The following is a 22,459-nucleotide window of genomic DNA, read 5'->3' as shown; positions in this document are numbered from 1 at the left end:
GCCCTCCGTGGCATTTTAATGCCACAGCTTTTCATTTCAAGGCTGAGCAGCTACGTTTTTAAACATGGAATATTAGGGGTTTATGAGAAAATCAAACACCACTTGCTGGAGAATTGATTCTGCCCCTTGTTTCCCTCCTGGCTGTGCCACAGTATTGCTCCTTGGTGAGCGATATATCAGCCCTGCAGCAGCGCAGGATTTGGTTTCAGGACGTTCTTACAGCTGGCTTTTCAGCATGAGGAATAGCAGCCCAGCTGCAGATAGGGGGATAAAACCTCCCTCTAAAATTCCTCCAGCAGATCTATACTCCATTTTGGGTGGTGCGAAAACAGCTGCACAATTGATTGGCTCTTAAGTCCAAATTTGTGAGTTGCAGAAAGTGACTGGCTCCAAAGTCACTTAAATTCCCCACGTGTCCCAGAGGTGCTGTTAATTCTCGGGAAGCTGGGAGCGCAGAGCCAAGCCCCATCCTGCACAGCCAATGGCCTGGAAACCATCTGAGCCCCGGGGCGCTCCCATCATCCCAGTGCCTGTGACAGGGACCGATCCTCACCCTGCACCGGGCGGCCTCTGCTTTTGTTATGCAAGAGTGGATGAGGAATCCCAATCTTCCCCTTAGTTATTCCTTCCCTACTTTCTCCCTGATTGCTCAGTACAAAAGCTTCAAGCCATCTTTAAACCAAATTGCTTCACAAATGACAAATAACATGAAAATAGGCTTCATAACCAGGAATAATGAAAGAAATCATTCACTTTGATAACGGGAGATGGTCTGTGTTAAAGGAGCCCTTCAGCCTGAATAGCAGAAAAGCACATTGCAATTTTCATGTACTTAGTGGGATAAAACATGTGACTCCATGGATGCTGCAGCTGTCATTTCACGCTGGTCTTTGCACTTTGATTCTGAATTGCGTAGGTTATCTTGACACTTGCTGATAAATTTTAAATCACCTCTTTTGCTGTGTGTGAGAAGGGACAGGGAGAGCATATCTGAACACAAACATTAATGATATTTTTTAGTCCTTGCCAAAGAGTGGGAACAGCCCTGGGAATGGTGTTCAGCAGTGTGTCCCCATCCCTGAGACCCACCTGTCACAGCATCATCCCATGTCCTGCCCTGTGCCAGAGCACGGTGTCTACATGGGCTCTGCACCCTCTGGGGGCTCCTGGGCATCTCCCCCCGTCCAAATCCCTGCAACTGCCGTGTCCCCCCTGCGATGCCTTTGCCCTTCTCCCCTCCCTTCCCCCACTCAGACAGAACAGCTCGGGGCTCAGAGAGGAGTTTGCCCCGAAGAAGTTCAAGTGTTAGAAAAATCTCCAGTGCAAACAGATTAATTAATCTAATCAGACGCATCTCTCTAGAGGAATTGGATTAGTGCTTTTTGGATAAGGATTGTATTAAGCTGATAAGATACGTTACAAGTGCAATGAGATGCTGATTTATTGCAAAGAGAGGACTTGACGATTCTCACGGGTTCATGATCTCATGCTTAGGACTGCAGGTTGCTGCTGAGCAAATAAACCAGGAATGTGCTCCAAAGCTTCCTTTGGCATTGCAGAAGCCACAGAGCCCCGTACAGCCACAGCTGCACCAGCACCAGTGACCTCCATACCTGGTGCTGCTGGAAAACCGATTTTGGGGCATCCTCACACGGCCCCTGCCGAGGGCAGAGAATGGCTTGGTGAGGATCTGCCGGCTCCGGGTCACCCTGCTGCCGGGTCTGGGAGCTCCACAGGGTTGGGATGCCCTCCGGAAGACCACGGGGTGCTCAGAGGGGGCTGCAAAGTGTTAACTGCCCCGAGGTGCCGACTGCTCTTTCCTGCTGGTTGCAGCTCAGTTCCGCAATGGCAAAGGCTGATACACCAATAAGGACAGCCAAGATTTGATTTTTAAAAATTTATTGCCAGAACATGAGCATATTTGGAGGAAGATTTTATCTGAAGGTACAAAATTCTGCTCCTCGCCTAGCTCACACTTTAAGTGCCAGAAGAGACTTCTCTGCTCTCATCTTGTGTGAATGCAAAGCACCATCTGTTTCCTCTTGTACCACAAGTCTTGGCAGGCAAAGAGTTACCAGGTGCTTGACTGTCTGTCTTCACTCTGAGACAGAAAAGTCCCTGAGACACTTAATCAGGGCAGAACATCCTTTCCAGTGTGTCCATTGAGTGACTGTCCATGGGACATCAGACATACAGCCCCCATTTAATCCTGTGTCACTGGTAGTGTCACCCACACTCAGCGTGTTTAACCAGCCAAGTGCAGCCCACAGGATCCAGTGCCATTTCAGCAGCTTCCCTCTGTGCCACGCTGGTGGCACTGGGACAGGCTCTGGCTCTTCAGGGGTGGACGGGCACATTTCCAAGGTCCTTGCCCCCCAGGCAGGGGACAGGATGGATGCACTGTGGCACGAGCAGCCGGATTCACAGCATGGCCTGCAGCAAGGCATGGCCTTGGCTGTTATGGGAGGAATGATGTGTGCATGGAGGGGCCAGGTCACCTCGAGCATCAGCACCTGTTGACTGGTGTAGGAATGGGACAGGCCAGGAGCTCTCCTTCCAGGCAGGACATGGAGCAGCAGGAGCACATCAGCAGGGCACGGTGCCCGAGTACGGTGCCAGCCTTCATTAGGCACTCGATAAGCCATGCCACAATGGTTTGTCAGCAGCCGTTTTCCCCGCCTCCGGATTTCCCTACAAAGCTGTTGCTTTCCTTGCTGCAGTTCCCACAGCATCACTTCAGGAGCCTCAGCAAATGTCTCTACACAGCTATGCTATTCTTTTGCTCGGCTCTGTGCTGCCAGCACAGCAAAAATACGACTGAAACACACACAGCAGCAGCCGCCCGGGGAAGTGCCATCGGTCATAGTTACAGGGTGCTTAACAAAGTGTAATGAAAGGGCAGGTGCAGGTGCTGTGCTTCCCCGAGTCCCATCTATTAGCAAGGAGGGGACGTGAATGCCAGGGCTCCAGCCTGCTCCCTGCCGCACCGAGAGCCACACAGCCCTGGCTGTGCTGGAATGTGGCTCTGCCGGGATGTGGCTCTCGGGGACAGCACACCCGGCCCAGTTCCCATGGGCTCAGCACCACTCAGACCTGTCAAGGAAGCCCCACAGCACCCACTCTCCTCTCTCCTTCACCTTCTCCAGCCACCTGGACAAAACAGAACCATCAGCACCCTGAGGAGTAGAGAGGATCCCCAAAATCACTGCTCTGAAATCTGAAATTACTGTGAGTGACAAGGACGCCGGCTGCCTCCATGTCTCTCGAGTTAATTCAGCTGGGAAAGCCTCTTTATGAGCAGGCAGCAAACACCCGCTCACCACCACCCACGTCGCCAGCCGTGGCCTCTCCTGCCCCAGGAGAAGAGGATGAAAAGTTCACAGAGTGAATTTCTCAGCTGGAAGAAAGGCAGAAACAAACACAACTTGAACTATCACAGCAGGCGTGTTGTTGCCTGCTGATCAGGAATCAAACAGGAAAGCAGGCAAGTGCCTAAGCTTAAACAAAGGCAGGAGCTCCCCGAGAGCCAGCCACAGCATCCAGGAGAGGTGGAGCTGCCCCTGGCCAAGGACCAGCCTTTGTTTCCCCATCCTGATCACCAAAGGGGCAGGAGGCTCCTGCAGCCCTCATGGCACAAAGCACAGCCAGCCTGGGAGGCAGCCGGGCTCTTGGGGAGCCACGAAGCTGCTGTCCATGCTCAAGTCAAAGCCTTTCCTGAGCCAGCAGATCCACTGCAGTGCTCCTGCTGCTCAGGGACAGCAGCAATAGGGACTGGAGACTGCGCTGGGCTGGGGTGGCTGGTGCCTGCAGCTCCAGGGGGGACAGCAGCTCCAGAGAGGACAGCGGCCTCTGCTTGTTGTCACCACTGCCCTGCACCGGGCGAGGGAGCTCCCTTGCTCCTGGGCTTTGAGAGCCTCCATCCCTCCCCAGGGTCTTTACAGCATCTTCACCATGGCAGTAAAGTGCTGCACAAAATTAAATAACTCAGAACAGAAAGTTGGTTTTCTTTCTGTTCCTTCAGGCAGAGGAGATAAAAGGAGATGTTGCTACTGAGCTTTGCTCCACAGGAGTATATTGCACCCATATACCTGGGCAGCATGACAGGCACTGTGACTGCACCAGTTCCATCACAGCAGCAGCACGCAGCCCGCAAGGGAACGGCCGCAGCTCCAGCCTGGCAAGTGTGCCAAGGGGCTTCTGCTCACTGAGGCCCGTGCAGCACGCTGCTTTCCTCGGGGCCGGAGCTCCTGGGCACTGGGGACAGGCAGTGCTGCTGCTGTGGCTGAATCGGACTCCTCCAGCCCACCCAGCCTCCAGCCCGAGCCTGTTGGGTGTCCCGGCACAGGGGTGGTACAGGACCGGTGGGTACGCAGCCACGCTGAGGGCAGCACCTCCCTGGGCGCCTGGGCCTCTCTAGAGCCCAGGGTGGCACAGAGGTTTGCAGTGCGAGCTGAAGCGGGCAGGGCGAGGGTGGCCCCTGCTCTGTGCGGCAGCTGTGGCCCCGGGCAGCACCGTCCAGCACCATCAGTGCTTGTTCGCACTCTGCCCCAGCTGTTCCCAGCCTGCGGGCTGGGTAACCCACACCCTGACTGCCCTGGCCTTTTCCAGCCACAGGAGCATGCCAACTTCAAAACAGCCACCAGTTTTCTGAAAAGTAGCAGAATGGGTGATCTTGCCACTTCAGCACAACTCGTCACTGTCCCAGGGTTAACAGAAGGCATTTTACTACTGTATTTATTTTCCTTTTCCCTGTAGACATCTCCAGCCTGCACGGATGGCAGTGCAGCTGAAGCCCAGCCTAATCTCGCTTCACTCATTACTGCAGAAAGTGAAGAAAGGTTTTTGCTGCTTTAAAGCCTTTTCAAAGGCTCTCTGGGGGGTGGATGAGCACAGGTGCTCAGTGCTGCTGGGAGGGAGGCTCTGCTGAGCAGTGAAGCCAGTTGCTGGCTCCACAGTGCCCAAGGATTCCCAGGTGGGCTCCATGTAGAGCCAGGCAGGAGGCTGCTGGAGAGCTGGACTGCAGACTGCTGCCGTGATGGAGAACGTTGGTGAGGGGGAGAGAGGGGCTCTGTCTTCTTTTAGCCAGGCTTTCTCCAGATCAGCGGGGCTTCAATTAAAACTATTGCAGGAAAAGGAACATGCAGACTTTTCCGCTCCACGGCAGCTCCGGGCCTGCAGCAGGACAGCTCCTGCCGGTGCAGGCAGCGTTGTGCGAGCAGAGAGCACACTCTGCCGAGCCGCCGCGGCACCGCAGCGGGCTGGCGGGGGTCGGGTCTGGCTGGGATCGGGTCTGGCCGGGGCTCCGGCGGCGCAGTGCCCAAACCCGCCCTGCAGACGGGGTCCGGGGAGTCCCGGGGGCTCTGGCCGCGCAGCAGAAGCGAGGGCAGGTGCTGTAGGGTGGGCCCTTCCCCATGTTCCCCCCTTCCTCCGCAGGGCAGGAGCGGAGAGACGACCTGCCCCGGGGAGCGGGCGGGGCGGTGTGTGCCGCCCTGGCGCTGGGGCTCCCGGAGCCGCGGGCAGGCGGAGGCTGCTCCGGCCCCGTGCCGCAGCGGGCCGAGCCGCCTGGCCGGCGGGGACCTCCCGGAGGGGCCGCCTGTCCGCCGGCAGCGAGGGCACCGGGGCGGGGAGCGCGGGTGCTCTGCGGGGCCCCGTCAGCTCTGCCCCGCTCGGGGGGAGCCAGGGGCCGTGGGAGAGGTCGGGGGCTCCCATGGCGCTGTGCCGGGATGGCTGTGGGCGGGGGCGGCTGCCCGCCCGGCCCGGGGGCACGCTCGGCTGGGACTGGGGCTGTGGGATCGGGGGTCCCCAGCACAGGTTGGTGCCACGGGCACCGCCGCGCCCGCCGGGTCCCCGGTCCCGTCCCCGGTCCAAGCCCGCCGTACGCTTCGCGGCCACCAGGGGTCGCCGTCGTCCCGCAGAGCCGGGATGGAGGTTGCGCGGACTGCAGAGCGCGGCTGCGGTGGGACCGGGGCGGCCCGAGGGGCTCCTGCCGGTCCCGGTCACCTCGGGGGTCTGAGGGGCTCTGGAAGCCAGATCCGCTGCTGCGGGGTTGGGTACACACACAAGGAACTTAGGGTAATTTTCTCCAGATAAGGAAATTGAAACCTCCAGGTATTCAAGTTTTATGCAGTATTATTACTTGTCCTATGCAAAACCCGTTTGAAAATCAATCTTGCTTGAATGGTAATAAAAATACACCGCTGCATTTGCAGTTCTCTCTTTTAACATCAGTCTGTCAGTAACTGTGTTAATGCGGTGGTGTTGCTCAGCTGGACAGGGTGTAGTTGTGCGATTGTGTCCCTCTGTTTCTCGTTTCACGGGGGGAAGAAGCTGTGCCGGGATGTGCTGAAGCCTGGCCAAGCTGGCAGAGCGCCGCGGTGCCGCGGCAGAGCCCGTGCCCAGCCCCGTGCCCAGCGCGGGGGCCAGGAGCTGCCTCTGCTCACCTGTGTTTTCAGGGTGACTCCCGCTGCCCGCACCCCGGAACGGCTCTGCCCTGTGGCCAGGCCAAAAGTTACCCCTTGTCACTTAGTCAATATATTGATCACTTAATATTTAAAAAATAGCTTTCATTCTTCTCTCAAAGATTTCCGAAGGCCTCAGTGACAAAGAGTTATTTTATAATCGATAACTGTTAGCATCATGTTAGGCCTATAATTCATGCTAAAACACTTGGTCCATCAGTCACCGGGTTACAACGTTTGTTGATCAAACTGCTAAAATATTACCTATGGACAGAGCAGGAGGGCTGTGCCGCAGCAGCTCGGCTCCTGTCTTGCTGCGGGTGTGGATTCACACGCTGCTGCAGCCCCCGGCTCACGGTGCCTTTGGCTGCTCTCTGCTGCAGTGTGTCCGGGTGTGCATGGTGAGGGCTTTGCATTTTCCATGAAACGCCATTTCCATGCAATGTTTCATAGTCACAAAGCCGGACAGGGGCATCAGGCCTGTGTTCCCACAGCTGGGCTCTTGCTGGGCTCTTGGGGTTACTGAGAGAGCCTGCGATGTTTTTCAGCTTGTCTCCCCTCCATGCTGTCCCAGCAGGACATGTCCTGGTCAGGGCTCAGGCTGTCAGGACCGTGTCCTGCACAGACAGAAACACGAGGTCAATACAGCCATGCTCGTGCTGCACATTGGTGGGTGTGGGATGCTCGTGCCACGTGCTGCTCCCCTGCTCCTGCACGCTGCCCTGCGTCACCCTGCGGTACCTCGCACCTTTTGGTGTAAAGATCTTGGCATTCCCCTCTGTGCCAGAACTAAGGGGAGGAAGTTTGGCTTTTCCCTTCTCATCCTTCCTGCAGCGCTTTCCCACCCTATAAATACCTGCAGCTCTGCCTGCCCCCTGCCCGCCCGCAGGCTCACACCTCCGGCACCTTCCTTCTCAGCATCAACCCTTTAAATCACACCTCGCCTGAAAGCATGAGGGACTAGCAAACAACACAACTTATATTGGTTCCTGGGCCATCTGGAAACCTGATTTAGATGTAACATTTTCTGCAGTCACCTGGAGGAGGCTTTTGATGAAATATTTCAGGGCTATTGATTCTGTATCCATCAGTCAATCCCCTTTATTCTTCCCTGTTACTTCCAAAGCCATCGGTGCCTAACAAACCACCCAGGCTTCTCGCTGGCTTAATGTCATTCCCTGGAGCGGCACCAGCCTGCCCGCTGCCCGCACGGGGTGGCCAAGCGTGCCGCTCGCTGGTCCCAAGCCATGGCTTCTGTACGCGAGGGAGATGCTTTCACACTGAGTGGCACTTCCAACACTTACCCAAAGGCTGTATGTTTGTTTCCCTAGATAAGTCAATGACTGAGAAATGAGCTTTCTAAGTTCACCTGGCTGAGTGTTCAGTAATACAGATGCTGGATAACGAGGGTGTAACTGCACAGACACGGTCTGGCTTTAACCAAATTAAAAGCTTGTGTAATTTCAGGTGTCCAGTCCGGTCCCCTGTCACCTCTGATTTTTCACTAACTTTTTTGCACATCAGATGTGAAAAACCCCTTTCATACCTGTCTCTCCCCTCCCACCCTGGCTTGGGTTGGGAGGATTAATGGGCCCCCTTGTATGAAAGGAAGAGAGCGAGGAAATCATTATTCAGCCCAAATCTGAGGCTGTGACTGGCACTTTCATTAAGGGACATCGATTAACTGGTGCTGACTGCTTGTTGCTATTCCCAGATGCTGCTGGGGCTGTGGTGCATGGGGATGCTCTGCTGCACCATCCACCACTGCCACATCCCCACCGCGCTCTGGTGGCACAAGGGTTTGTCAGCGAGCGGGTGGCATTAGCAGCCAAAAAAAGCCATTTGTGAGGAGAGGGCTCTTGCCTTCACAGCCGGTTTAGTTGTTCCATGTTTCTGAAGTTTGGCACTGGCTGAACCCGGAGTGCCAGTTCTGTATGATAAATATAGCATCTGCATGCCGCTGCTGGGGATAAAAGATTGTTGATGACCTTTCTGAATGAAATCTTGGAGCGCGCGGAATAAATGTAGAAAAGGTCAAAAGTGGAAACTTTTATTATGTGGTAAAGTCAAATGTCATTCCTAATCAGTTAGCAGACACCTGGGCCTGCGGTGCTCGCCTGCCTGCGCCGCGTCCTCCCCGCTGGCAAGGAGAGGGGCTGCCAGGCGCAGCACAGTGTTTGGAGGGTGTTATTTTGTATTATATTTTCTATTATTTCTGGACAATGTGAAGTGGCTGAAATCTCAGTCCCACATGAAGTGGGATGGGGATGAGGTGCCAGCGTGCCCCGGCGGGACCCAGAGGGGTGCGGGTGACTTGGGGGTGAGGAGGGAGGTGCGTCTGTGTGCATGGCGCTGCAAAGCTCAGCAGCGTTCACAGGGGTGTCTCTCTCCAGAACCGCTGTGGATGGCTGTGATGACTCTGCTTAACTTGAGGCTTTAACATTGCTTTGGTGGTGCAAACAACTGTTTCAGCTGTGTGAAAAGCAAAATGTAGGCAAATCGTTTTGTTTTCAAAGCCTCATTAACTGCAGCTGCAAGATGCCGCTGAGAGGAATCCTCAGCAATCTCCTCTCTTGCTGCGTCTTCTCCTGGCTGCATTTCACAGATGTTTCTAAGAATGTGAGCTTACTTGGTGTGAATGTTTTAGGAAAGAGTGTAATTGAAATTCCCTTCCCAGTGCTGGAAAGGTGACTCATAAATCACTCTGTTATTTTCTGTATAATAAACAAGATGGAAAGCCGGGGTTGGAGGAGCTGGACTTAACAAATAGCTGAAGCTCTTTGCATTCAAACAGAAATGACATCAACATTTAAATCCCAAACAACCCTGCTAAGATTACATTTGCAGTCAGTGTAAAGGGCCCAGACAGCTGGGAGCAACAGTGCAAATGCATGTTTGCATTTATCTTTTCCAATAAATATTTCCATATATGAAATATATGGAAATATATGAAAAATTACATAATTTTCTGGGTTTCAACATTCTGGGTCATTCAGCGCATACATCAGCAGCCTGCTGGGTTTGGGCCTTTCCATCACGGACTCGGGGATCAGGAGGCGCTTTGCAGCCGCAGCTGTGCTGGCGGGATCCCGGCTGTGCCCGATCTCTGGCCCGGATGGGAGGTGCTGGGTGACAGGTGTCACCCCCTGCTCCAGCCCTGGGTCCTGCCGTCCCTTGGGAGCACCGCCAGGCTGTCACCAGCCCCTCCTCTCCTTCGCCAGGACGGACCCAACAGGTGGCACTTCTGCCCTCCCCTGCCCCATCTTTGCTGCCACCTCATTGCTCTCCAGTGGTGGCTCCTGGCAGGGCTGTCCCCAAGCCCCTGGCATGCAGCAGCAGCGGCAGCTCAGGTCCCCGCGGCATCCAGGTGGCCCTGGCATGAGGGGGAGAAACCACAGAAAACAAATTGTTTTCCTCTTGCATTTCTCTCTTTTGCTAAAAGCCCCGGTGCAGTAATCTGAGTGGCATTGTTTAGCCAATTACTAATTTACTAGGAATTAACTTTAATGCATTAATAAATGTTGTCGTTTTCCTGACAAATTATCATAATAATGCATTTTAATGGGCTGCAGGAGTCAGGAGAATAGTGGGAAATAAATATATTTTAGTATTACTTATTCACTACATCTGTACCTAATTATATTTGCAGAATAATTACAGTGCCATTGCTCCCCCGAACTGTGTTTGTGTCAGCAGCAGGGCGGTGATAAATCCCTGCCAGGCACAGGCAGCCCCCGCCACGGTGATTACAGGCTCCATCACCCGCGGGGACGCCCTGGGTGACACTGTCCGGCCGGGCCCGCTGCCAGCTCCCTGATTTACTCACCTCTGCGTGGGAGAAACTCATTCAGGAGACGGATGGCTGAAGGACCCTCTGAGTGAAACATGAATCATTCTTTAATCCCAGCCTACCCTGGGCTGAAGAGCACATCTCCAAGGTACTGGCAGGGAGAGGAGGGTCCAGCCCAGCCTGGGTGGTTTGGGGGGAGCAGTGATAGGGTGGAGATCCCTGGCATCTCCCTACATCCTCCTGCATCTCCCCGCATCTGGCCCCAGCAGCCCCCGAGCATCACCCTGGCCGGGGGGCTGCAGCCCAAGTCCCTGCATTGAGGAGGGGACAGTGGGACAGTGTGGTGCAGGGGTGGGTGCAGGGACTGGCTCTATCAGCACCTGGCACTAGGTGCTGGCAGAGCCAGGGAAAGGGACAGGACAGAGCAGCAGCGCTGAGGGCAGGGTGCTGGTGTGGGGACCCCAGGGCTCTGGTGCAGTGACACAGCAGCTGGCTGCTTTTGCATGTGAGAGGACAGCTGGACAGAAGGACAGCAGGACAGCCCTGCACATGTTCTTGCAAAGGTCAGCACTCAGGCTCGCTGTGGCACCGCTCCATGCCGCTGCTTTGTGTGGGCTCTGAAGGGTCCTGGACAGCAGCAATGAACCACAATTATGCGAGACCTTTCGATCATAACAGATTTATTCAAAAACTCATGCATAAATATTAATGTCCCCAAAGGTTTTGAACAACTATTTGGCATAAGCAGAGCAAAGATTTAAATCCAACCTGACTGCTGTGCATTGCAAACAGATGGGCAGTTCTGCACGTGCTGACACCTCTGGCAAAGCCCAGCTGTGCACTGGCACTGCGGGGAGCCCCACAGGTTGCTGCAGCAGGTGGGCTGCACCCACGGGTGCTCTCCTCACCTCTCCCCGGCTCTCAGGACCATTGTTTTGGCCACGCAGGCAGCTCCTGGGTGGAGGCAGCACCTCTGCCTGGCCTCATCCTGGGCTGGGGGACAAGGCAGCCCCGGCCCCCTGGTCCCAGCCCCACAGCACAGGGGCGCCTGGCACACAGCATTGTGCCTGCAGTGCCATCCCGCAGCTCCTGGGAGGCTGAGCAGTAAACGGCACAGAGTCTCAGCCCCTTTGCCCTGTTCCCAGCCCCTCTCTGAGGGCAACATGCTGGGCACGTGATGGCTGATGTATCCGCAGTAATGAACAAAGATATATTTGCTGTCATCAGATGCCACTAAAGGTTGTGAAATTATAACCGGTTCCTCTTAGCATTGATGAAGCGTGTCCACTTTAGGCAAATTGCTGTTTTCTCGGTTAATGGTGTTTCAGCTGCTCCTTGAGGGCTGGTGCGGGGCTGTCCCACTCCTGCTGATGCTGGAGCTCCTGGCAGCAAAGGGTACAAGCCAGTGAAGTCGGGATGTGGGGCAGAGTGTGGGGAACAACAGCCAGAGATTGATCTGAAACCTCCCTGCTCCTGCTGCTGCTCCTGCTGCTGCTCTGGCTGCTCACAGTGCAGCTCTGCAGACCCGGCAGCAAGGACAACGGTTCTTCCCCCAGTGCGACCGCCTGCGAGCTGTCCTCACGGAGGAGATAAACTCTCTGCTGTAGGAAATGCAGCCTTGGCAGGCCCTGCCTGCTTTCTGATCAGGCTGTGCACTAATGACACAATCGATGCTCATCGACTGTCCGAGGCCATAATATCGGGATGCTGTCAGCCGAAGTGGCAATTGCACAGGGACCTGGTGTCCCTGGCAGCCCCAGTGCAAATCTGAGATAACACAAGTCCCGTTCAGCACTGATTAAATAATTGTTTGGTCTGTGCCGCGCCGGTGAACATGCCGCTGCAGATCCTGGCCAGCTGGGAGAGCCATAATGTGCTCCTTCCTGGCCCAGGGTCCCGGGAAAGCCAAGGGACAGAAGCAGGTTCTGCTCTGCTGGTGTCCCAGGGCAGGCTGCTGGTGTGCAGCAGGAGCAGGAGGCATTCCAGAGGTCGCTGCAAGGAAATGTTTCTGCCTCGGAGAACATAGGGGTTCCCCGCCTGGACACAGGACGCTCTGCGGTCTCCTTGTACCGGGAAGGACTCGCCAGCACTTAGCTCTGGTGGTACCAGGTGGGTGAGGTTTTAAGGCAGAGCTCAGGGATGCATTTGCAGCATCTCCAGGGGCTGGAGGGGACAGCTGAGCCCCCGCCCCCCTGCACCAGCAGCACTGGGCTCCAGCATGCGTCTGCTTCCTCCTCCTCCTCCTCCCGTGCCCTCATGCTCCTGGCTCAGCAAGTGAGGGGAGCAGCAAACAGCCTCGTTTACAAATACCCTGGGTATATCCGGAGCTTATGCAGAACTGGATCAAGATAAAAATGCCCATAACTGTGCTTTTGGTGTGTGATTTTCTTGTAAGGTTTAGAAAAGAGCTCTAGTTCTGTCCCTTCCAACAACAAACAAATCCTCTAGTAGGTAAGGGGAGGAAGCAGCAAATTGCAGCGATTTCCTCTAGAAATGAGCTGGTTTGAGGCTACAGATGTTGCCACCAGCCTGTCTAAAATAAAAATAATTGCAGACCATTAAAATAAAGCGATCTCTTCAGATGAGAAACAATTATGCTTTTCAAAGCAAGTGTACATGTCTGTACACCTAGTAATTATCAATTACAGGAGATACCTGCTCTGTTATCTCAACAGCATCTCCAGTTATCTTCTCAGGGCTAATTGCAATGGATTTAATTCAGAACTCAAAAACTAATGATTTTGACCTTTATACTTATTCCTGAGGTGTGATAACGCTTTAAAGGCTGCACAACAATGATCTGTCTGTTGTTTGCATTGTGCTTCCTCACCTTTGAGCAGGGGGAATCCCCCTTGGCCAGTCTGTCCCTCCTGGTGGCTTTGGCTCTGCGGGGCACAGGGGACACGGCAGCCCCAGCCCCGGTGTGACGGCAGCTCTGCACAGCTCCGGTCATCCCTCACTCCGGATTATCAACAGGGCAGTGTGTACGTGTCCCTGCAGGCTCCCTCAGTGAGCGGGGATGGGGCGGAAGCGGCTCTCCCATTGCACTCTGTCATCACCTACAACGACATTTGTTCAGAAGCACTTCCTTTGTTGCCATGCGGTGTTTAAAAATCACCTTTTAAATCACTCTGAACAGCATCTGGTGAAGTCTGGTCAAGCAGCAGCTTTGGGGAGCAGGGCTGTGTGCTGCAGACAGAGCAGCACGTGCCCTGGATCGATGGAGTGTCAGCGCCTGGTCTGCACGGTACACGCGGTGAGCACCTCGCGGGGCCCACGGCATTCCCAGTCCTGCCCAGTCTCTTCTCCTCATTTCAATATCGAGTGGGAGTAAGCATGGTAGGTGGATTTCCGTCGCACCCTCAACACTGTCATTAGCATGAAATGTTTCATTATAAATGAGCGGGGAAGTTCTTCTTTAATGTCCAATACAAATTGTCCTTATTACTTGCAGATGGTGAAAACCCATTCACGCTGGGTCGAGCGCTCAGCCCTGCCTTTGGAGCTGACACGTGCCCCCTTCCCTCTCCTGCTCTGTATTACATTTGTGAGTTTTAATATTTAATTGGTGTTTTGTTGCTATTTTTGTCTCCTGGCACTTCGCCGCGGTTGAGAGCTGGAGGTCAGCAGCCTGGCAGAGGGGAGGGGAGGCTGTGGATTAGTTCATCAGGTTTTTATAATTTATTTGGGATGGGTGCCACACCAGGCCTTGCCCAGAACCCCCAGCTGCCTCGCTCACCTGTGATTTACAGGCTGCTCTTCCTCCCCTCGCACCCTGGGCTCTGGGAGCCTCACTGGTAGAACCTGCCTTAGGGGCTGGGACCCCACAAACCTCCTGGCCAGGAGGAGAACTGGGGGAAGCTCAGGAGCTGGTCAAACACCACAGTGTCCCCAGGCGACAACTCAGTTTCCAAGGGACAGATGCCCATGGCCGGGGGCTGAGCCAGGTGCCAAGGGGCTGCAGGGCGCCACAGTGACTCACCGCACTCTCCCCTGACTCAGTCCTTGCACCGGGCTGGCATTGTGCCTCTGTTGTCTAGGTAAAGGTTTCCATGACACTAAATAAAGTGAAATATGATTTTGCACAGCTGGATTCTGTCTCAGATGCAGGTTAGGGACAAGAAATGTGCATCCAGCAGAGAGCTGGAGGTAGCAAATTATAAGGACTGTGATCCATGTTGGCAACAAGCAGAAAAATACCAATTTTTAGCAGTTATTCAGCTAGCTCCCAACCAGATGTTTGCTTCCAGAGCCACGTCTTGTTTTTTGGTCTTGTGTAACTGACTTGTGCCACAAGGAAGGAGAGGGAATGCGTGCAGGGGGTTGGCAGACCCGTGTGTGGGCATCCTGGGCTCGACATAAACCGGACTCAAGCTAAACCAGGCTGAAGCTACACCAGGCCCATCCACCACTTCCCAGCCCCGAGGTGGTCTCCAGGCAGTGGTGAGGGCTCCCTCAGAACCCTGCTCGGTGGCCGAGCCCCAGGGGACACAGGTGCATTCACTGTCCCTGGAGCTCCTCACCCCGCAGCATCCCCTGACCGTTCCCTCTGCCGTGCAGGCTCCAAACTGCTGCTTGTGCAAGGGTTTTATTTAAATACCTGCAAGGTGCAGCATCCGATGGGATCATGCCTGTGCAGCTTGGAGGGGCACTTTACAGATCTTATTTTAAGAGGCTTAATTAAATGTTATGGGATATCAAGTATACTATGTTAATTGATGTTAATTTGAAAGTTGTCTGAATTCTGAAGGCTCAATTAGAAGTAATTACAGTCTATTCTCATTTATTCTTGCATACAAAAAATATGTGCTGCCTTTCCACTCCTCTCTTTCAATTAGGAACAAAGGGCATGTCTGGGCCAAGGGTGCAGCCCACTTTTGGGGAAGAAATTGGTGGGCAAACCCAGACTGGGAGGAAAAGTCAGAATAAAACTGCATTATGTTCCCACTGCTTAGGTGGGTGCCTGGAAAAGGGCTTTCTGTGGTTACAGCTCAGCTGATTCCCACCGGTTTGGGCACAAGCCAAGGCTCCATGTGCCTGGCGGGCAGGGACGGGCTGGGGGGTGGCTGCTGGGGGCTGAAAGGGGCACCCGTCAGATGCCACCTGAGAGCAGGTGAAACGGGGGGAACGGCCCCTCCAGCCCCCTCCTGCCCGCACACTGACAGACACCCGATGCTTGCTGAATAGTTATGCAGAAGTGAATAAATAAATATATATTGGCAGATGAGCCGTGGGAACGTCCCGGCTGCCGGGGCTGCCTGCCCGGCCCTGCCATGGGCAACGGCTCGACAAATTAGCCGTGAAATTGGGACCCTGGCGGGAGCTGTGAAATCAGGAATTTGGGGAGAGTTTGTAAAATGTTTAAAAGGCAGAAGCAGCACAAAGCCTCAATTTTAATTATTGCGGTTTAATCAGTGGAATAGTTTTTTCCACCCTGAATGGTAAAGTAATTGGGAATGTGAATGGAGTGTGATCATCGCGTAAATTACAAAATCAGAAGGAAGAGCCACCCAGTGCGAAACAGCCCCCCCGCAGGTCTGGAGCTGCGGCTGCACCAGTGCGGGGAGCGGCTGGGGGTGACACACGGGGACGGGGTGGCAGGGACGGTGCAGGGGTGCAGGCTGTGGGCGGGGTGACAGGGGCATGGGTTCTGCACAGCCCTTTTTGGGGTGCCCTCCACGTAAGGCAGATCACATCCCCCTGGATCCCATCCTTCCCACCGCTGCACCATGCGAGCAGGGGAGCCTGTCAGGGTGAGCTGGACGGAGTCATTCCACAGTGAGGATGTACCTCCTCTCAGTCACGTTTAGGTAATTGGAAGTAAATAACTGCTTTCGTTCTTAAATCGGGTGACTTCATACACTAGGTAAATGGAAGAAACAAAATCCCGATTTTCGTTCGCGTTCCACGCACGTAGTAAAAATGAACCTTCGTCTGCAGCAATTCTGAGCTAATGAAAAACGAATGAGGTTTTAAATCAACCCAAAACGTAGAGCTCTGCTGCCGTAGTTGCACACAGCTGCTGTAGGACAGCCTCTATTTCCAAGGCTCCTCACAGAATCCTGAATAATTTTATTAGATTCTGAGCAAGGCTGTTGCCAAAACATTCATTACCGCACCCAGCAAGTGGCAGGGAGACAAAGGGGTGTTTGAGGGGCTGGTGCCAGGGGCAGTCACGGCTTTCTCTTCTTTTTCGGAAGTTTTGAAGGGCTGAGGTTTATTTTGTGATGTTTGTACATCGCTCATCTGGTCCAGAGTGACCAGCCCTGCCTCATCGCTTCTCGGGAGGGATCCCTCTTACATGGCCTTTAAATCATGTCTGAGCACGACATAATTCTTCCATGTGCCTCGTGACTTCTATGTATTTGATCTGTTCACATTCCATAAAAATGTAAATAATCAAAGCCCTTCTGCTATTATTTGTAACGCCTCACTCCAGGCTGTAATTTATGTATTAATTTCAGCTGCAAGTTTCTGAAGGGAGGGAAAAAGAAGATGAATAATCAGATGTGTGGCTGCCACTAAACACGGTTGCTGGCAGCGTCTCCTCCACGGCACACACCCCAGAGCCCCGCAGACAGGGGACGGACGGGGGGGTCCCTGCCTGGGACCCACTGCCAGGCAGTGCAGCCTGTCCCCGCGGTGCCGGGGTCCCTGCCAGCCGGGGCAGGGGAGGCTCCTGCAGCGGGGGATGCTCCGGTTGGTGCTCCGTGGCATTGGGAACCTCGAGGGAGTGGGCAGGACCCAGCGGGTGCTGTCGATCCGTCCTGCACCCGGGGCCAGGCCGGGCCCATCTAGAGCGGGACCAGCACCAGTCACCGGCAACACCGGCTCTGCCCGGCCCCAGCAGGCACCAAGGTGCAAACTGGCCATGCCACGCTGGCCGTGCCCCAGCCCCTGCTATTAGCTGTCTGTTCAGCATCCTATCTGATCCAGACACAGCTTCATATGCATTTCTCTGGGAATAAGCTCCTGCTTGACACAGTCTGTGATTGCTTTTTTAAAACCGTGCGGGGAGGATCAGCTCCTTCATCCACTGATAAGGTATCAGGTGACAGAGGGATCAGCATCCACCACATAAATCTGCAACTAATCCTTCGGAATCAATATTTTTCATTAAGAACCTGTGAGAGTTGGGCCATTATAGGGAAAAATCTGTTTAGGTTGACACCTTGATAAAGTTATTCAGTTCAGGGGCTTAAGTCATTGAAAGGTAATAAAGAGCAAAGAGCACAGAAAGATCGAGGTGCCGGTTATGAGAGCTTGCAACAGGAATAGGAGCTTTATTGCAGAGAGAAATTACCATGCTGATTTATTGTGGAATTGTGAGAACTTTAAAAGGCTGGCCGCACTGCCCAGATGTCACCACCGGCTGGGGATGCTGCCCAGGTGTCCCCTCTGGTGCTAAGGACTCTCCTGTTCCAGGTGCTGCGTGCTGTGCTGTCCCGTGCTGGGCTGCAGGTTTGCTTTGTCCTCCAAATGCGTTGGGCACTGACTGTGCCACCTGAACCGCTGCCGACAGCACAGGCACTGCTGGGGCTGGGGAAGGAGGGGACGCCATGGCCGGGGCACGGGGACACCATGTCCTCAGGAGCAAGGCCAAGTGGCCTCTGCCCTATGTGCTTGGTGTTCCTCGGCATCCATGCCCTGTGTTGCTGGTGTTCTCCAGGAGACACTCACTGCCTTCCCACGCCTCTGGCAGCCGAGCGCCCTGCACCATCGCTGCCATCTCCTTGAAGGGTTTCCAGCCACAGCAGTGACGTCCGCTGAGATTCCCAGGTGGGATTCACTCCCAGTTGGCTCCTTTCCAGCAGCACGGCTGTCCTGGCTGCAGCTTCTGGCTGAGCACAGCCCCGATGAAGGGATCGCAGCCCCAGTGCAGGGAGCAGCCTGCGGCACAGGAGGGGTGCAGGCAGGGGGAGCAGCCAGGGGCCAGGCAGCAGTCTGGGGGCTCTTTGTGGGGAGTGGAGCAGCTCCCGCAGAGCCCCATCGGGGACACCCAGTGAGGCTGCAGTGCTGCTGCGCTCAGCACAGTTCGGCGTGCATGCACCATCCCTGGATAAACCTCGGCAGGAGTGTGCACAGGCACATGTGTGGCTGGGGCAGGACAGCCCTAGCGCCTGGGATGCTGCCGTCTCCTCTGTACATGATGCTCCATAGCATGACCGGGCCAGGTGCCGCAGGCTGCCTGCTGCTCCTCCAGCCCCCGGCTTTAATAACTGAACAAGTCAAACTTACTCTGAAGTTTTCTTTATAGGTTAACCAAGGTTAATTGTCTAAGCTGCAAATGAGTATGTCTTGCCCATAAATCCCCAAACCTCATTAAAGAGGATTAAATGATATGACTACTTTGTAAATCCTTAAATTTTGCGCAAACTTCTCACAAACAATAACACGAGACCCCTGACATGCTCAGTGCCACTAATCCTGGTGCTCACTGCAGGAGTGAGGAAAGAGCATCCACCTCCCTGCACCTTGCGAGGGTGGGCGCTGCCACCGGCACTGCGCCGAGGGCTCTGCTGTGGCACCCCTGGCACCAGCAGCCGGTGTCTGCACCCCCACCCGGCGCAGCACCCGAGGGACTGGCTCATCAGGGCTGTGCAGGGATGGTGCCAGCTCTGCCCTACACCAGCACAGCCAGCAAATGGAGCCAAATGGTGATTGCTCAGATCGTGGCAATGCTGGGGAAATTCTGCAATAACTGCCTTGGCTCTGGGCCACGATCGATGTGTTTTGTTCCAAAAGATTTTGTTTTGCAGCTCCTTCAGCAGTCATTTGTTTCCATCCTTGCTGACTATCCTTAACCAACATTGAAATAAAACGAGGAGGGGGAGATACGGAGAACAGCACCTGAACCAGCGGGCAGCACCCAAACCAGGGGGCAGCACCTGAACTGGGAGCAGCACCTGAACCGGTGGGCAGCACCCAAACCAGAGGGCAACACCTGAACTGGGAGCATCACCTGAACTGGGGGCAGCATCCAAACGGAGGGCAGCACCTGAACTGGGGGGCAGCACCCAAACTGGGGGGCAGCATCTGAACTGGGAGCAGCACCTGAACTGGGGGCAGCACCCAAACCGGAGGCAGCACCAGGTAGGCTGAGCGGGCAGAGCTCTCCAGGGCGCTGCTCTCCAGGGTCTGCTGGCTGGATGTCACCATGGCCCTGCAGGCAGAAAAGACATAAACCACCCAAATCTTAATGAGCAACTAAGAGCTAATCAAAGGGAAATCTGTCAGATAAGGATCGGTGTGTGGTTTTATACTTGGCTTTGCATCTGTTTGTGGAACAAAACATATTGTCAGTGAGATTTGTAGCCCTAAGATTTGCATTGTGGTTCCTGGATCCAGTTCAGTTCAGCATTGATAGGTGGGAAGGATTGGGATTTTTATGTTAACAGCAGCCTTTATCTTAGATTGAAACTATCTGCTATGTGCTTTGTAAATAGGGGCATGTGCGAGACACGTTTCCTTCATTTAATCATGATGAGAATGTTGGTTCCTCTTTGTCTGTCCAGACAGCCCCTTCCAGGCAGGCTCTGGGGTGGGGGTTCGTCCCTGCGCCCCATGCAGCCCTGGGCTCTGTCCCACCCCCTGTCCCTGCCCTGGCTCTTAGGGACCTGAGCTGCCCCATTTCTATCGGTGCAGATGCGGTGCCCTGTAACACTTGGGGCACGTTTCAGTATTGTTTGGTTTTTCTTTTTAACTGATTTAAAAAAAAAAAAATAAAACAACTCAAAAATGTTTGAAGGAACAGCAAATTTTGCAGGCGTTTTCACAAAATCTCTCTGGCTCTTTCAGCTGCTTTAGGAACCTTTTGGCTCAACTTCGCATTTGGGAAAGGAGGGGGAGGGGTTGGGGTTGGTGGTGCTGATGCTCCCGCCTTGGAGTCCGTTGATCCCCCAGCCTTTCGGACCAGCCCAGGGGTGCAGGGCTGGTGCATCCAGATGATCAAATACAGACTAGGTTGTATAAATAAATAGAATAACTAACTTGTCTGAAGACCCAGTCCTAAGTCTATATAATATTTCCATCTTTAACTTTGTGATTGCTAGTGGCAACGGGCACATTTAGTCTGGTGATATACTCTTAAGAGCCAACCCCAATAACAAACAGGAATTAAACTAATAGGTTTTAACAAAATTTCCGCTAAGTTGAATAAGAAAGTAGTTACTTTCTGTGGGAACATCAAATAAACCTGAGGCATTTAAGGAGTTTGCCGTTCAGCTCTAAAATTCTGTTGGTTTGTTTGAAGCTTGGCTTAAATAGGGGGTTTGGTTTTCTTGTTTTTTTGTTTTTTTTTTTGTTGAGATTTCATATATTTTTCGATGGAAGCAACACATTGTAGTTATTTATAGTTATTACTGCCCTGGCTAGGATAGAAAAACAAGAGGAGACCTTAATCAAGGGACAGTGTGCCATGAATGTTTTTGGTCTGTTTGGTTTGTGGGTACTTGCCTTCATCTCTAAGTGGGATTGTGTTCGCATTCTGCTCGAGCAATGCTTCTTGCATTGTAGGTGCTAAATGGCTCTTTCAATTATCTTCCAGGGCTGATGGGTTCTGCAAACCAACGGCTCATCCTCGTGCCATGGGGCCAAACCAACAGCACATCCTTGTGCCGTGGGCCTGTGCCATGCAGCGGGGGCTGGAGACGCCAGATCCAGCCACCATGGGAACACAGCAGGTGGGGACACGGGGGACACTGGCTCCCTGCAGCACTTGCTTCCCCCAGCTGCTCCCAGAGCTCTGCCAGTGCCGCAGTCCCAGCGGCGATCCCTGCGGTCCCGGCAGTGATCTCTGCAGTGATCCCTGCAGCCCTGGTTCTGATCCCTGCAGCCCAAATCCTGCGATCCCATGGCGATCCCTGCAGCGGGAGCTGTGCCCACTGCATCGCACACAGTTGAACGCCTGGTGATTCCGCCCTGAGCCCCGGCCCACTGCCAGCCACCACCCCTTTGGTCACTGCCAGGAACGGATTATGACATTCCCAGTTCCGAAGACGCTTGTGTCCCCAGAGTCTTGCTGAGCAAATGCTGCTCTCGGAGATCTGAATAGAAACTAATTGTTCCGAGTGTCTTTCACGTTCCTGATCTATTGATTAACCACGGGGAGTGGGAATCCCTCTAGAAATACTCTCCCAGCTCACTCAGTCCACATCACTCCAGCTTCTTAACTAAATCCCTTCCAAATCCTTGCAACGATCTAATTGAGAGCTCACGCTGCTGAGCAGAGGTGCTGCAGCCTGACTCAAACAGTAAATGGCGTGTGAATACGAGGGAGCCTATTGTTGCCTAACACGGTCCCATCAATAATAGATACCAGCAGACCTCCGAGGGAGCTAAAAATTTCTCCTTTAGGTATGAATTATGGATGCAGTTTAGTGTAATGTAGATGTATCTCAAAGGTTTTTCCCAGTTTATATGCTAGTAAAAGCCAGCAATTTGCTTATGTTCCACCTATAGGTTTTTTAAAATAAAGAAATTCTCTCTTCTGCAATAAATTCTGGCATTAATGAAGGAGAAGACAAAATTTTAACATGCATTTAAAGCACAGAATGAGCGTGTCCGGGTGGGAGGCGTGCGCGGCTGCCGGCTCAGCTCCGCACACCAGTAGTGCCTGTGCCCATCGCCTGTGTCCCAGCCCTGCCCAAGGAACAGTCTGTGGCCCCACAGAACTGCGGGAGACACTGGGAAAGCCCGTGTGCCTCCTGGGGTCAGGGGGCTAATGCTTTTTTTAATACCCTCTGATAATTAATACTCTACATCTACAGTGACTACAGTGAAAGATCATTATAACAAGATTTGCTAGAACGACAGTAGCTGCTTCTGGAACACGTAATGAAGAGCAGTCCCGAGGGGTCAGCTGCTGTCAAAAAAAAATCCATAGCTGCAGATTCATGTCGGTGTTTCTTACAGCTCCAGCAACCGCACAGCGACCAGCGGTGATGAACCGGCGCCGGCAGCTGCAGCCCCGGCGGGACCAGCAGAGCCCCCCTGGGACACCTGGGGCAGGTGTTGGGAGCTGCTGGTACTGATGGTGCTGCTGGTACTGATGGTGCTGCCGGTGCTGCTGGTACTGATGGTGCTGCTGGTACTGATGGTGCTGCTGGTACTGATGGTGCTGCTGGTACTGATGGTGCTGCCGGTGCAGCCGGTGCTGCTGGTGCTGCCGGTGCTGCTGGTGCTGCAGGGAGCTGTGCAGCTCCCAGCCATG

This window comes from Streptopelia decaocto (genome assembly GCF_964273445.1).
Source record: "Streptopelia decaocto genome assembly, chromosome: 13".
In the NCBI taxonomy this organism is placed as follows: domain Eukaryota; kingdom Metazoa; phylum Chordata; class Aves; order Columbiformes; family Columbidae; genus Streptopelia; species Streptopelia decaocto.
Note: the sequence above shows the minus strand (reverse complement) of the source record.